The sequence below is a fragment of the Corapipo altera genome, unplaced genomic scaffold (genome assembly GCF_003945725.1).
Source record: "Corapipo altera isolate COAL_440 unplaced genomic scaffold, ASM394572v1 44, whole genome shotgun sequence".
In the NCBI taxonomy this organism is placed as follows: domain Eukaryota; kingdom Metazoa; phylum Chordata; class Aves; order Passeriformes; family Pipridae; genus Corapipo; species Corapipo altera.
Window position 1 is genome coordinate 5,674,523 of NW_020884880.1, and position 15,778 is coordinate 5,690,300.

Sequence of the window (15,778 nt, forward strand, 5' to 3'; positions counted from 1 at the left end):
TTAAAAAATTAACAATTTTATGAGCTGAACTGTGGATTATGAGGAATTTATGTTTTTAAAAATGTATTAATGCAACCTCCATTAATGCAGATCTTGAAAGGGTTTGATAATCATGTTTCTTATCTGAAACAGAAGTAAAAAAAAAAAAAGTTGAATGATGTTTTAATAGGTGCAAAAATCTAATTAAAGTGTAGAATAGCTGCTATTAAATAGCTACTGTTGACCACAACTTCTGCAGATTTTGACTTTATAACTAGCATTGTGGCCTCTTTGCAAAGCTGTAGAGACTGCTCACAATTCTTGAAAGAAGAATCATGAAGCTTAGCAACCAGAAGGTGGATTTTAATTGAATCTACTGAGCTTTCATTAAAATGATCTCATAATAAGTTCAGGTTAAAAAAAGTGTGTTGTATTAGGTCCTGTATGCTTCAACTAGATTCCTCTAGACAAGTTCTTCTCTTTAGGTCAGATATAATTGCTGGTTTTAACTGAAGGACTATTCCAAAAGAAGTATTTTAATTTATTTCTAGGAATCAGAGTTATGAGAAAAGTCAGAATCACTGATATAGGCAAACAACACATAACTTTAGAGTCGCAGGTACAGATGCCTTGTACATGCTCAGAATAGCTGGGTTTAATATTAATTCCAGCATATGATTTACCACAGAAATTGTTACAACTTCAAGGTTGTGTGCCAGACTGTAGTTGTATTTCCAAATTGAAGGCAAAGTGCCTGTGCCAGCTCATTAGTAACTTGTGACTCTCATATACACAGACAAGCTAATACTGTGAGGTAATCCTAGATCCTGTTCAGTCCCAGACTGTGGAATAGAGGTGGGATGTTACAGTGATTGCTCTTACAATTACACTGATGAGAACTTGTGGCAGCAGGTTTTTAACTGCCCGTGACAAGATAAAGGGCTTTCTTCAACCCTGTTTTTTGCAAGAAATAAAAGATGCAGGAAGACCATTTTGTTGTGGGAAGGAACCCTGGTAAAACATATAATGTACTTTACTGTGAAAAAAGCACTGAATTAGGCTTTTTCTAGAAGTGTTAAATACCACACTGGAGGACATAAAGGATAAGATGAGAAAATGCCACGACGAGCTGGATATTTAAGTTGCAATTAAAAAATAGTGGTAGAAAATTAGTGTTATCTCGTTTACTACATGAAAAGATTTTAGTAGTAATTTAGAAGGGCCAAAAATAAGTGTACTACATGCCAAAACCCAACAGATTCTCTTATAAACCATCTTCATAATTAAGCCTAGAAACTGAACATTAATCCTGCATGGGAGAAGGAGTTTCTTATGTTTTAAGTCTTTGTTCATAATTCTCTGAAAAATATTTCCTTAAATCTTCTTATTTTCCCTATTATTTTTTAAAAAAGATAATTAATTTAAGTTTAGTTTTCTTCAGATATTTCCTATAAATAGCTGCAACTTTATCCAGTTTAGATTACCACTGCTTCTAAAGAGCTGTGGAGGTTTAGTTTTGATAATTACTAAATTATGGCAAAGTTAGTAAATTTGGATTTTTTTAGTATTATTTTTGCTCTTAAAACTGTATTTCATTTGATGAGAGTAAATTCAGGGACTGTAATAAGGTGCTAGCTACAGATAGGCTTTCTGCTATGCAGCCAAAGCTGTATAGGGGAGTGATTCACAGTGTGTTGCTATGTCAGAGAAAGTTTTCAGAATCCATTTTTCTCTTAAGTTGTCACAAAGTGATATTAGTGACCTTCTACCTGCACAGCTGCTTTCTCCTTCCTGTACCATCATGCAGGACTCCTTTGTGATGTTAGAAATAGTGTTTGAAATGCAAGTTGGTAGGGCAAGAGGTGTTTAGGAGGGAAAACAAAGTATTTTTTCAATATCCATTTTGTTTGGCACTGTTATCAAAGCCAAAAACTTCTCAGATCTTTGTCATCATCATTGCTCTTCACCAAACAAATGTTTTGTAATTATTTATAAATACGAAAATTGATCACTAAGATAAATAGAAATATGCAACTGGTGAAACTGCAGATTTAAGGAATATTCCTGAAGGGCCTTCTAGCTTTTCCTGCTGAGTGTTGTATCAAACAGGGCTGGTTACATGACTCTTGGACAATCTGCTTTTAAAAATGTTAGATTTTTCTAAAATTTATTTGACCCTCGCTTCGGTGTTGCGATCTAAATAAGGATTAGAGGAAGATAATTTCCTATTTCAAATTATTTCCCATTTCAAAGAATGCAGCAGACTATGTCGTAATGAATCTGGAATAAAAAAGTATTTTTTAACTAGTTACTACTCTTTGTCTAATGGAGATTTTTTTTTTTTTTTGATCTCCATTTTAGTTGCTAGTGTGTAGCATTGGATAGTTAAAGGATTATTTGTTATGTGTTCGATGTCTTGACTTACCATGTTCGTGTGGTTTAAAATCTTTGAATAATTACCTATGGAAGGATTTAAAATTCTTCCTAAAAAAGTATGTTTCATCCTAATGAGTTATAGTGCTTTATTAACTGGCTGAATATGCCTTAGTGACTATAGTGATTAAAGTTAAAATATCTTTAATTATTAGTTTTTGCCTAAAACATATTGACATGTTCCCTACTTTTATATATGCTAATAGTTGCCTTATGTAAGTATTGTAGACATGCCGAAATAGTGCTTATTTAATCATGGATGTCAGATTATATAGATAAGCTGTTTCACTGTAGTAGCATGCACTAGAACTGAAAGTTTAGCTTTTGTGGTTTTGTCCACAAGAAAGGATCAGTCTTGTGATCCTTATATGATATAATTTCTTCTTAGAATTTAGAGTGAATTTATGTTATAAATTCTTCCATACACATCTGTGTAAGTTTTGTTAACTAAATAATCCTGATTTTTTTACCCTTTGCAAGGTTAATGAGTGGCACAGTCAAGATTTACAGATCCATCAAACAGTGAAAAGTTAATTGAAAGCATGTACTCAAATGAGGCAAAGTCGGATCTGTAACTGTCATTATAAATGACAGCGAGAAAACTATATCTGTAATTAGAGAAAAGTGTAGATTTTGAGTATCTTTTTACTCAAATGAACTGTAATTGAGTTTTGAGAGGAATGGTAGTAATATATGGTCATTTTTAAATATATTTGACACAGATGGGTGTAATGTAAGGCATGAAGACACAGCACTTTTTAAAAGAGATAAGAGTTCAGTCAAAAGAGCTATAATGGGGACTAGAAACTAAAGTATTGTGAAACCAGAGGGTACCTATAACAATATACTCCTCATTCTCAAGCAGTAATCAAATATTGAAAATATTTGCTTGAAATTAAAGATTTACATTGAAATACAGGACTTTCTAAAGCATGATGTGAAAGATAAATTTTCTAAAAATCTCAGAAAATAATTTTAAAGGTTCTGTTTGTTTTTAGAACTGACCTCTGCTGTTTGTTTTAGAGAGCGTTTAGCTAATGATGCTTTTATTTTGTTTTATTTTGTGATTTTTTTTAGTTCTATGTAGTTTAGACATTTAATAGGTTTCCTGAGTGCCTATTGCACTTGTGCATGAATTGCTTAGAATCTCCTAGGGTTTTTTTTTTGTCAGGCCATAACTCACTAATGCAAATCTTTAAAAGCAGCTCCCCAATAGTTCCTTCTAGAATTTCACCATATTTAATAGAAACATGGTTAAAGAAGTATATTTCAGGTGACTTAATATGTAATAGGTAAAACTTGCCCTTCGTATTGTACCATACTCCAGAGTAAGTGATTATACTGCTGTACACACAAAGTGCTTCTAGCACGGTATTAGTGTCTGTTCTGCTTTGGTAGAATAAAAATTAGGATGAATTGTGTAGATAATTTTAATATATAGAACACGTTTTTAAATAAGAATCCACAAGCTAATCCAGTTTAAAACCCTTTGAGAGAGGACTTCTAATCGACTTCAGTTCTTTAGAGGTGGCCCCTTCTCAAAAAATTAACTAGTTCTCGACTGCTGCTATTAAAAAAAAAATACACCTTCAGTTGTTAGCTTTAAGATGTGCTTGGGTAATATTTAGGAATGTAGTACATTACATAAAATTGGCATCTCAACTGTAGATTTGAGAAAAGCAAAGTAAAATTAAAATATAGGTTATGTATGGGCCAAAATCAGGTTAAAGAAATCTCTGAAAAACATTCCATTTCTTCGTCCCATAATTTAGAGCAAGCATACTGTATGTAGTACATTCTTTTGTAGTTTTTCTGTATTGAGTTTTTCCTTCTGTATTGTCTGTTGTTAGAATTTTCCAGATTTGATTGAAATCAAATTTCATTTGATTTGCAACAACTGAAACAAAATTATGACTTCAGCATTACAGAGAGTGTAAAAAAAAATGAAGGTCATTTATTTGAAACAATAGAGAATAGAATTTTTTGAAACTTTGAATGCTGGTTATAAAGTATTCAAAAATGTAAATCTGTGAAGCAAATCATTAAGTGTGTATGTAGTACTTATTTTTAATGCATATGTTTACTACGAAGTAAGCTAAATGTGAAAGTACTTATTTTTCCCAATATACTGTCACACTTTACAAGGGAGTGTAATGTGCTGCGCATACAGTCAGTGTATCAAGGCAGACCTAAAAGGGGAAAGTGAGGAGTAGGAAAGAAGAAAACATATGCAGTGTCATATTTACTAAACAGAAAAACTGTTGAGTAAAACTGACTGTAAGGTTTGGCATAACTTTGAGTTATCCAGTCATACTGTAACTGAAAATCTTTCAGCATCTGTAATTCTGCTGATACAAATGTATGTATCAAGTTTAGGATGATAATTTATAAAGGATTGCATCCTTAGCTGCACACAGTGGTCAGCTTTAGTTCTGTTCTTGAAAGCAAGTGTTTTATGGACAGTCTCTTTTGAATTCTCTGAAAGTTTTCTCTCAAGAAATGTCACTGGACATGTTTCCTTAATTGTATTTGTCTTGTGTAAGTTTATCTTTGCATTTTTATTTCTTACATTTCCATGCAGAGAGGCATACTAAACTTAAAATTAAGGATTTCTTCCTTTGAAGCTCTTCATGAACTCAAGTTTATTTCAGAACAAGCACATTAATTGTTAATTACCTTCAGTGCACTGTAACAAAATTAACAGTCCGTTATAGTGATGGGAAACCTATGATTTACAGTAGAAGTTTAAGACCACTAATGTAGGGATTAATCACAAGGAAAATGTTAGTTAGTTAAGCAACAATTTGCAAGTCTTATGTTTTACAGAGGATAACAAATGCGTTATTTTATTGGAATGAACTAAGAGAATGAAAGGAAACGTAACATTCAGTGGTGTAGTTTATTTCTGCTATGTAATTTACAGGGATTAATTCTGTAAGTTAACTTTTCTAATTGCTTAAGTTACCTGTTAGATAATTTTTTGCATCATTTGCCTCATTATATTGCCTTCCGAAGAGTTCCTTTTTTATGCTAGATAGCAGGATAGTACATATAATGACAAAGGCACAGTTTTCCTCAGAGAGGACTTTATTCCAACTAAAGCACCTGTGTTGCAATGCATTTTACTGTAAAGTACCACAGGTTTTTCATTTCATGTAAATTTGTATGCTAGGGCAGCCATTCAAAAAAAGCCATAGGCATTGTGAAGCTCTCTTGCCAAGTACCTGGAAGTCAGGCATAGGTCTGGTAATAAGATTTATGCTGTTGTCATTCAAGGTTTCTCTAGAAGCAGACTGCTAGGTGCGTTTGCATCTGGGCTACCCCACTCCCTGAAGATGCATGTGCCTGGACCACTTGAAATTGTACTGCAAAAAGTCCTTGGCAGATTCTTGAGTTTTCTGTTAATTAGACACCAGTCTATTTACCTGGTACCTAATGGATTTCTTTAGTACATTTGTCTGGTACCTAATGGATTTCTTTAATACATTTGTCTGTTATTTTCCTGAAATGAGACAGCAAATTTGAATTGAAGTCCAGATTATTTTTTTCCCTTGATTGTTTTACTGGTTAACTCTTATGGAAATTTACCATAGAAGAATATTCTAAAGAATAGAAGCTCATGTGTTTGGATACTGATTTTGTGTTCTGTCTCTGGTTTGATTACCTTGAAGGAACTCTTAGAGGTAGTCTGTGTAGGAGTGACCCACAACTGAAATTTTGGAGTTGCTACCATGATTAAAAGACTTGTTTCCATTCAATTCTGTTATCAGAATTGGGAAAGACAGGTTGGGAAATATGCACAGGACCATCTGATGTAATTTTTCTGTAAAGTTTAGCATTGAGCCTTCCTTTTGAAAAGGAGAGCAAAACTGCATGAACGGTTATCTGACCTACTGTGCTTTCTGATCAAATGCAGGTCCAGCAAAGGATGATCTCCTCCCTACCCTCTAAAAAAGGATTTCTTTGAATTTTTGGGGTGCTTAATTTCTATTAATACACTGGGAAGAAATATAAATCTTTAAAGTATCTAGAATAGAGGAAAAATGCTTATTTGTCCCTCTTCAGTGTAATGAAAATTCTAAAACCCTTTGGAGTATTATTGTGGTATTTTACAAGTGTTCCTCTTACCAGTGAATGGGGGGGAGAAGTGTGAGCATTCCCCAAGTATTTTTCTTCACATTATTTCCTGAACTGTTTAGTGATCTGTCAGTCAAACCTTCTTGAAGTTCAACATTAATCTTTTTAAGTTCTCTATAGTGGACTTTAATCTGTAGAACCTTTGTGAACAGCAGAAGTTTTTGAACTCTTCAACTGTAAGTTTCAATGTCAGAAGTTCTTAGTATTGATATTAGAAGTATGCTGATCCAAAAAGCTTTTGTACCAGTGTCATAAACTTTAGAAGTATGTAACAAGATAACCACTTGTAAATAAGTAGTTCTTTCTGCAGGGTTACTTTGTTTTCCACTGATAAGTAGTATTTTTACATTTTTTGATTACTGAATTTTTAATATTTAGTTATCCTTTTTTCTCCTTCAGTTACAGCTGCTTGATCAAGTCTGTGCTGCAATCATGGGTTTGTACATTACAGCCTGAAACTATATGTTGCAGTTGTGATCTGTTCCCCAGACAGCTATGTATCTCAGGATTTATTTATTATTTTTCTGATTGCCCTAGGAAATATATGCATCAGAGACCTTTGCACCCCTTTTTTTTTTGTATTCTATAACTTCTAGGATTTATAATAATTTGTAAAATAAAAAAATATAACACCAGGTATCTTTGCTATAAGTAATGAGTGAACTCTTTAGATAAAGCAATCATTGAAAAAGATAACTCTTCAGAAGATTAAAATTACTTAATGAAGCAGGATGCAGAGAATTTGAAATCGCAATATTGTGATGGAAGAGGGGAGACTCATGACATATCAAATTATTTCCCAGTCTGGTTACCAGTAATAGGTTATGACTGCAAAAATATCTATCTTGATGGAGTCGGTAGCTTCTTATTTTTGTGGGCATTATTAAGAATTTTTCCTTACAGCATCATAATTGCATCAAATAATTCAATTCAGTTGGCGTTTGAATGTGTCAGATAGTTCATCATTCTGGCCAAACTGCTTCAGTCACTTTCATGCAACAAGGTTATCACAGCAGAGCACTTCGTACTATAGCATACGCAGAAAACAAATGTTAAGTTCATTATCAAGTCAGTTGTTTTGCATTGTTAAGCTGAGCCATTGCTACAGAAGCCACAAGACTGAAATTTATAGTTATGAAACTTATAACCTGAGAATGTTCATGTTAAAATAATGTGGTAGAAGACCACAGCAGGAGACAATGACTGTTTAAATGCTGTGTTGCAGCATCAGTTTTGACTTATTACAATTAGTGTCAAGTGAGCAACTGTGCAGTCAGTTTTCTCAATTAAATATCTCTCCACAGAACTGTAATGTAAATTATGGGCTATTAGAGTAAGAAGTCTTAATATGGAAAAGAGTGATTTTTACTGTTACGTGCTCATTTTTTCTCACGTTTGTTACTGCTGCCCAAAACTTGTGCAAGTCTTTGATCTGTAGTTACTTAATCTGTGTGGGGTTTAGGTAGTAGGTGACCTGAAGTTTGGGTGCAAAACTTCATCTATGATATTCAAAACTAATTTTGTCTTTGGGTTATTTTTAACATTACCAAAGAAACCTATACATGAAAAGCAGTTAGAGATACAGTGAACTTAAGGATTTTAAGTCACTCTTCTCAGCACTGAGCAGAGTTGTTCTTCACATAATTAAAATGGCATATAGCACAAGTTTTCATTAATAAATCAGTGGAGTGAAGTTGCGTACAGTTGCTTGCTAATTTGGGTCTAAATCAGGAATTTTGCTTATGTTATTCTTACCTGAGAGGCTGTAGATAATCTATGTGTATATGGGATACTGATTTTCTTTTTAGCTTAATAGTGCTATAGGCTGAGATATTGCAAAGTTAATTACTGGAGAACATACTTATAAAAAGATGAAAAATGAAAAAGAATAATAATAAAAAAAATTCTCATCATAATGCCTCTTCAGCGTTATGATATATTTGGTAAAGATTTTTTTTTCAGCATATGTTACAAGAGAAATCCAGGTTTAATATTGAACTTTATTTTGAGGTAGCTGAAATAATTTGCATATAATAACATCTAAATAGGTAATTTGAGAATTATGTCATTAATATCAATCTTTTTATAGAATACCTTTGTTTTTTTGGGAAAAAGAATAGATTCATAGGTTTTATTTTGTTTTCCTGTACTTCAACATGATTTTGATATCCACTGGATTTTCTCTACTGTCACTTGACTTACTTTAGTTCCCTCATGGTATGGTCATTGAAATTACAGATCGAATAATCTAAAATCTATTACTAAAGTAATTTTTTTATGTATGCAAAATTTAGGAATTTGTAGAATAGAATATTTTTCATTTATTTTTCTGTCTTGTTATTAATTTTCTTTCTTTAACATATTTTTTTAATTTTTGTGGGATTTTTTCCAATTAAATTTTGGTTTAAAATGTTTTTCATCTGTGTCATATCCAAGGCTGGATTCTGGTTTTGCTTTGCCTTCAATTAATAAAACTGGATCTCCTTTACAACAGTTGACACTGTTGTTATTACTTAGATTTTGTGTGATTCCTTTACATTCTCATCTCAATGAAATTAAATTTTTGTATCTGATTTGCTTCAGGCCACTTAAAATGCCAAGGGCAAGATTCTATATTAAGACAGGAATTCAGTATCACTGAATGATTCAGGTAGCACTTCATTACCTTATAACAACCTCATTCGTCTTCTTCTTGAGATTTTTTTCTATACATTACCCTTGAATGGATTTTTTAATACTTGTTCTTTACCTGGAAGTTTCTTTTTTTTATTTTTAATCTTGTCAATTGAAGAAATGTTTTTTTGATATCGTTGTCTTGTGGAGGTGTGAAACATGCAATTTAAGAATTTTGCCATGCTGTCTTGAATAAAGTTACAGCTAAATTTTTAAGTCTTGAGGAAGGACTAGTAACTTCACTAATCTTTCTTTTCTTTTCATATCACTGGTTGTAACAAAGCAAAGGTCAAGCGTAAATAAATGTGCAGTTCTCTGATTAACTAGCTGAACTCATCCCATTCCCCCCCATCTTCCTTACCGAATTGTCAGTTAAACTAAGTACAGTAATGTCGTTGTATTGCATGTGTACTTACTGTTGAGGAACACTAAATCCCTCTAATTTTGACTTTGAGATCTGATGTGATTCCGTATTAGGGAGATAGTCAGTTAAGTGTAAGTTATGATTGGAATATGGTTTAGTAACTGACTTTTACCATTGCACATAAACATAGTAATTATTCTAAATCATAGCATCACTTTCAGCTGGATAACCACTAAAATCACTGCACTGTGGTTTCCTGAAAATGCCACAATCCTTCAACTGCCAAATTAAGCCCAAGGAGAACAACCATCAGTAATGCCTGCACAGTTATGTAGAGGGATGAGCCCTGAACCAAGTGAAAAGATGTTCTGGAAGAACAGTAACCTTTCCCATGATATGCACATTTTCCATTATATTTCTGACACAAAATGCTGTGAAATGATTTAATGTTGACATTTTGTTTTGCTGACTTTTCCTTTTCTTATTAAATAGAACAAAAAGTTAGGTTAGGAAAGTAGAGGGAGGGTGGCCAAGCATTTGAATTTTAATACAGAAACCTCTACTTTAAAGTCAAAAGCAAGGCTTTTCTAGATATACATTGTTTATGACATTGGATTGTACAGATTTTGGGGAAAAGAAAATGTACATATCTCCAGCATCAATATTGAACACCTTGCTCTGTAAGGTTAATTGATGTTGTTACTTTGCAGTAATTGCATACCAAGTATATATGATAATTCAGTAAAACATCCTTTCTAATTAGCAATCAGAGATTTTACACATCAGCTATACAGCACAGCACATACAGTACACTTATTTCTTCTTGTCATTTTTTATGTATATTGCTAAAAATGATTGTAGAAGGGAGCAAAACATGAGTCAACGTGGTAGAATGAAAGGTCAGCACTTGTCACTTGGTTAAGGATAAACTTTTAAGGAGTGAGAAAACAGAAAGAGGCTATCTGTTTATGTCAAACAGGAGCTTGTCTGCATCTACAGTAACGCATGTAAGAGTACTTGGGCAGACAAATTACTTGTCTGAAGTGTGGTTCATGCATCCTTTGGCACCTTTCGGTTTCCTGTTTCAGAACTGATGAAAAGCCTTGCTTGTTTCTAGCACAGCATACAATTTTATCTTTGAAAAACACAGCTTTTGCTTTTGCTTTCTTAAGGATGTGTGACATTTTCTTGACACCTAATTTATTTTATCCTTCTTCCGTCTGATTTCAATGTGTTGGATGATGGCTGATGTCATTGTAAGTCATTCTGTTTCCATGAGGGGGCATCTAAATATGAATAAAATGTTTTAGTTTGAAATCACTGGAAATAAGCGTAGAGTTTTGGTTATACAGTAGGTTACTTGAAAGAAAATATGTGTATGTTGTAACATATTTTCTGTAACATTATTTAATGGTCGGTCAAGAAGGCATGCTCGCTTTGACAAATTCAAAATAATCTTTCCTTCTGGGAAGAGGACCTCAGTTTGTTGTAATTTAAATGTTTGTAGCTAAAAGTGAAACACTAGCAACTAACTTCCTCCTTTTCCTGTAAACTAATGTGTACAATTGGGTTTTAGGGGTAGGAGGTATCTTAGAAAAACTGTGGCGTCTGATAGCACCTTCAGGACTTTATCAAAGCTTCAGCATCCTACGCGTGTTAAAGCAATTTTGAGGAGTTTTTTGTGGTTTTGAGAGGAAACTGAATGGTAGTGATCGTCAAAGGTGACAATGGTACCAATACTTTAAAGTTGAAGCATTGCTCAGTTTTAGCCTGAGAAGATAGAAGTGAATACAAGTATAATTCAGTGATAGTAGTGGACTGATAGTTAACTTACTAAAGTCTAAAAAATAATGTTGTAATAAAGACTAAAATAATTGTAAAAATCCTAATGGCAGTAACCTAAACAATGGAATTTGTTGGCATTTATCTGACCATAATATGTAAGCAATAATTTCAGAGCTGTTTCTTACAAAGGACTATTAAAAATGAAATAGATGTTATGAAATTGTTTTTGCAGCCTTTAGCTGTTTGCTAACAATTTAATACAGCAATAAAAGCTAGCAATAGCAACACCAAAATTGCACAGTAGAAACTTGATTATAATTTGGTAAGAAAATATTGTATAGATTAAAGTGCACACTTCAGCGTAAACTGTGGCCAGGGTTTATCCTTGAGTTTAAAAATCTCATAAATTTGAACAGCTTTTTAAAGTGTTCTTGTTACTTAAAGTCAGAGACAAATTATGCCTGGTGCTGATGTTATTATCTAGGGAAATAGAGGAGAGGAGTTAAGTCTTCTATTCTGTAAGTATGCCTGTATTAAGCCTTCCCAGGCCTCAAAATGGACGTCTCCTTGGACCTTGTGACATGGACTTCTTATTTCACTATTCCCATTTCTGCTCAATTATCCCGGTGAATAAAACATAAAAGTTAGTGGATGGGATTCATGCCTGCATTTTTGCATCTAACAGAGACCATGTTCATTAGCACAACGAAATGTGAGCACAGACTTGTGGTTTATGCCTGGTAAACGGCAAATAAAATAAAAAAAATCATCTTTAAACTGTCTTCATGAAATTCTAAAGTTGATTTGACTGTTGTTTCCTTCATAGGGTTATTTTTGAGGTAGCAGTCTTTATGCATTTCTGAACCGTCTGTCCCTCTGTATAGAAACTCAGATTACATGAGGAGGTTTGCAGAAGAATTTTCTGGAAGTGAAGTGTACTTCATAAATGCTTATTGAACTTGATATTAAGTAGGTGGAACAGAATATATAACTGGTGTAATTGGAAAGAATTTGTGCAAGTCCAGAGCAATTTTTATTTGAGAATATCAACACATTTTGAGACATTTAGGATATATAAGTTATATTTCTATTTAAATTATTTTTATTTTTAAAAGTGTTTTGAGAAATAGGTGAAAATATGGAAATACTGCTCAAGACAGAGCTTTTGGGAAACTGAGAAAAGGAGACAAGAGGAGGACTAAGTAGGTAGAAAGGAATGTAAATGAGTAATGAATAGAGGAAAAATCAGTTTTTAAATTCTGTAAACCTCAAAGTAGAGAATGAAGATCTGAAATTTCGCATGAAAGCTAGAAGAGATCCAGTCTTGCGACTGCTGGGGACATAACTTCCTGGCAGTGTAGATTCTGCATTAACATTTCATGATGCAAGAATTGAGAGGAGGAAAAATGAAGTTATTTAAAGATGAGGCAAAATGTGTCCAAAAAATCAGCACTTAAAACCAATTGATGTTTGAAGGTGTTCAGAAAGAATAACAAACAAGATTCATTAACAAGATGAGAAATTGTGACAGGGATAACTTTATTTATAGAGCTATTTGCTTCAGAATTGAAGACCCATTTTAATAAATGGCAAGAGAACAGAACAACTTTTAGATTTTTCTGGCTTGATGAAAAGTATAACTGCCAGTGAATGACTGTGGAGGGATGTTAAGAAAAGCACTTGAGGAAAAAATACTTAAAATGTCCTCTTCTAAAAGCAAATGTAATATCTGTTAAGATTTTAATTTTGCATGAGTAAAATCAGTGGTGCTAGTTTTAATAGTCCAGTCGTGTAATGTGTATCAATCCAGTAATATTTAATTGAAGTTTTTCTATATTTTGCAGAAGATGTGCAACTACTGGTATGTAAAAAGTGTGAAAACAGCAGTTTAATATCTGAAAAGGCAGAGCAGATGAAAAGAGAAAATATAAAAGTGTTACTTTGTCATAGTATGAATTGTTTAAATTTACATAAAAACAGCTTATTGTCTGCTGGTACCTACTGACAGTTCTTTTAATAACACTTGCTGTGAAAAAGAGATAAGAAAACCAGCGGGCTTCTAAAACTCCTGTGGTAATCTTAGTTTTTCACATTAAAGAACAATAAATAAACTGCAGGACTTTAATTTTCCTTAATTTTGAAAGGCTTGTCTGAATCATTTCTGCTTTTATTAGAAACAGAATCACAGAATACTTGAGATGCGAAAAGACCTCTAGAGCTGGTCTGTCCCAGCCCCCTAACTCAAATAGAGCATGTTACTCAGGGCAGTTGATTGGGTTTTGAATATCTCCAAGGATGGAGAGTTTTTGCAGCCTCTTAGGCAGCTTGTTCTGTTGTTTGTTCCTTCTCAGAGTAAAAAAAAAATAGTCTTACGTTTAACGTTTCCTGAATTCAGTTTTTGCCTGTTGCCTCTTGTCCTTTCACTCAGCACCACTAAGAAGTCTGGCTCTCTTTTCTTCCCCCCTCAGGTATTTACACAATGGGAAGATTCCTAGTGAACCCTCTCTTCTCCAGACTAAATAATCCCAGCCTGCTTAGCTTTATTTTATATGAGAGATACTCCAGTCACTTAATCATCTTCATAGTTCCTTTGCTGGACTCACTCCAGTAACTGGTTTTTTGTACTGGGGAGCCCAGAACTGGACACAGTGTTTCAGGTGTGGTTTCACCAGTGCTGAGTAAAAGGAAAAAGTGTATTTATTGTTCATAAAAGTAAACCATTAAAATCTTTTTTAAAAAAAAATCTTAACAGGCAAAATTTGGTTTGTTATATAGGCAGTCATTAAGAACACTACTTAAGGATGAGAAGGTAATTTTGCTTATTAAATCCATGTCTTGGGAAAGTGATGTCATAGTTGTAGTTTAAAAGATAAATTCATTGAGCAGCATACCGGAGAACTATCAGTGCTAATGCTTACAGTTTTCCACTGAAAGTTGTATCTTTTAGGGGAAGGCTCCACTATGTAAGTTCAGATGAAACATCCACAGTTCCAATCCCTTCCTCTGTTCTCTTTGAAAAGTACCTTTTTCAAATCAATTTCTTAATTCACTGCACTAGATTATCACCCCAACCATATCATTCAGGGGTCACCTATCGATTTGCATTAAAAGAGCTATATCATCTAACCTAGCAGCACACTGAGACACACAAAAAATCCCAAAACTCAACCTCTAAAGGGCTCTTTGCCAATTCCTGTCAACCTCAGAAAATAACAAATAACATCAAAGCTAAAACTCCACACTTTTTCTTAGCTACAAAGAAGGAGTTAGGAGTTAAAAGTGCTAGGAGAGAAGGCCAACGGTTGTTGCACTAGAGGGATGAGGTCGCTCCTGAGGGATGGAGAACATAAGGGCAGGAGGATTGTCAGTCTGTAAGTTATCCTTTTCATTCTTTCTGGTGGGTGGTGGGTTACCTCACAGCGTAGGGTAGTGGGTGCAGTTTTTACAGATGCTAAGAGTTAAGGTTCCCACCACCTTCATTTCAAGCAAAAGTGGGAACACATAAGCTGGCTTTCTGTGGAGTGATGGAAGAGTACTAAGAGTAAGGTTTTTTCTTCTTCAGATCCTAGTACGTTGAAGATCTGATGTGAACAGTTTGTGCAAGTTAGCCATTAATTTCTAAGCTATACCAAAACTATTGTGACCTCTTTTTCACTCTGTAGGTAGTAACTTTTCTCTCTCTCTAGGCTGTTGATAAGTATATCTGTGTGTGCACATGTGTTTGTATTTGGAGTGGTCAGTGTAAGTGGTAGTGAACAGTATTAGGCATGTTCCTGTCTACTGTCATTTCATAGGATGATAGAACATCCTGAGTTGGAAGGAACGCACAAAGATCATCAAAGTCCACCTCCTGGTCCTGCACAGGATAGTCCCAAGAGTGACACCACGTGCCTGAGAATATCATCCAAATGCTTCCCTCAGGTCCTTTCACTGGCACCAGAGAGAAGAGATCAGTGTCTGCCCCTCCTCTTCCCCTCACGAGGAAGTTGTAGGCTGCAAAGAGGTCTCCCCTCAGTCTTGTCTTCTCCAGAAGAGAAGAAACTGAACAGACCAAGTGACCTCAGCCATTTTGCATATGGCTTTCCCTCTAGACCCTTCACCATATTCATTACCCTTCTTTGGATACTCTTTAATAGCTTAATGTTTATCTTATGTTGTGGTTCTTCTCTGAAAAAAACAAACAAACCCAAACACATTAGTTTGTGCTGGTCCATGTGATTGCTGAGTATCTGTAACAGTGTACGTTCTGCCTTTTTTGCAAAAGAAAAATGTGGATTAAGTTTGCAGTATATGATACTTGGTACTTAAGCTGTTGGTCCTGCTTACCAGGAGCGTTTTCATGTGGAAGTTTGGTTCTTCTTTTGGAATGTTAGCTTCAATTCATTAACTTCAAATTCATACTATGAT

General features: G+C 34.1%; 1 protein-coding gene across 4 annotated transcripts in view; it reads left to right on the forward strand.

Annotated features, from left to right (window-relative positions):
• Positions 1 to 15,778, forward strand: part of PHF14 (PHD finger protein 14) — a 160,841-nt gene that overhangs the window by 70,881 nt on the left and 74,182 nt on the right. The window lies entirely within an intron of this gene.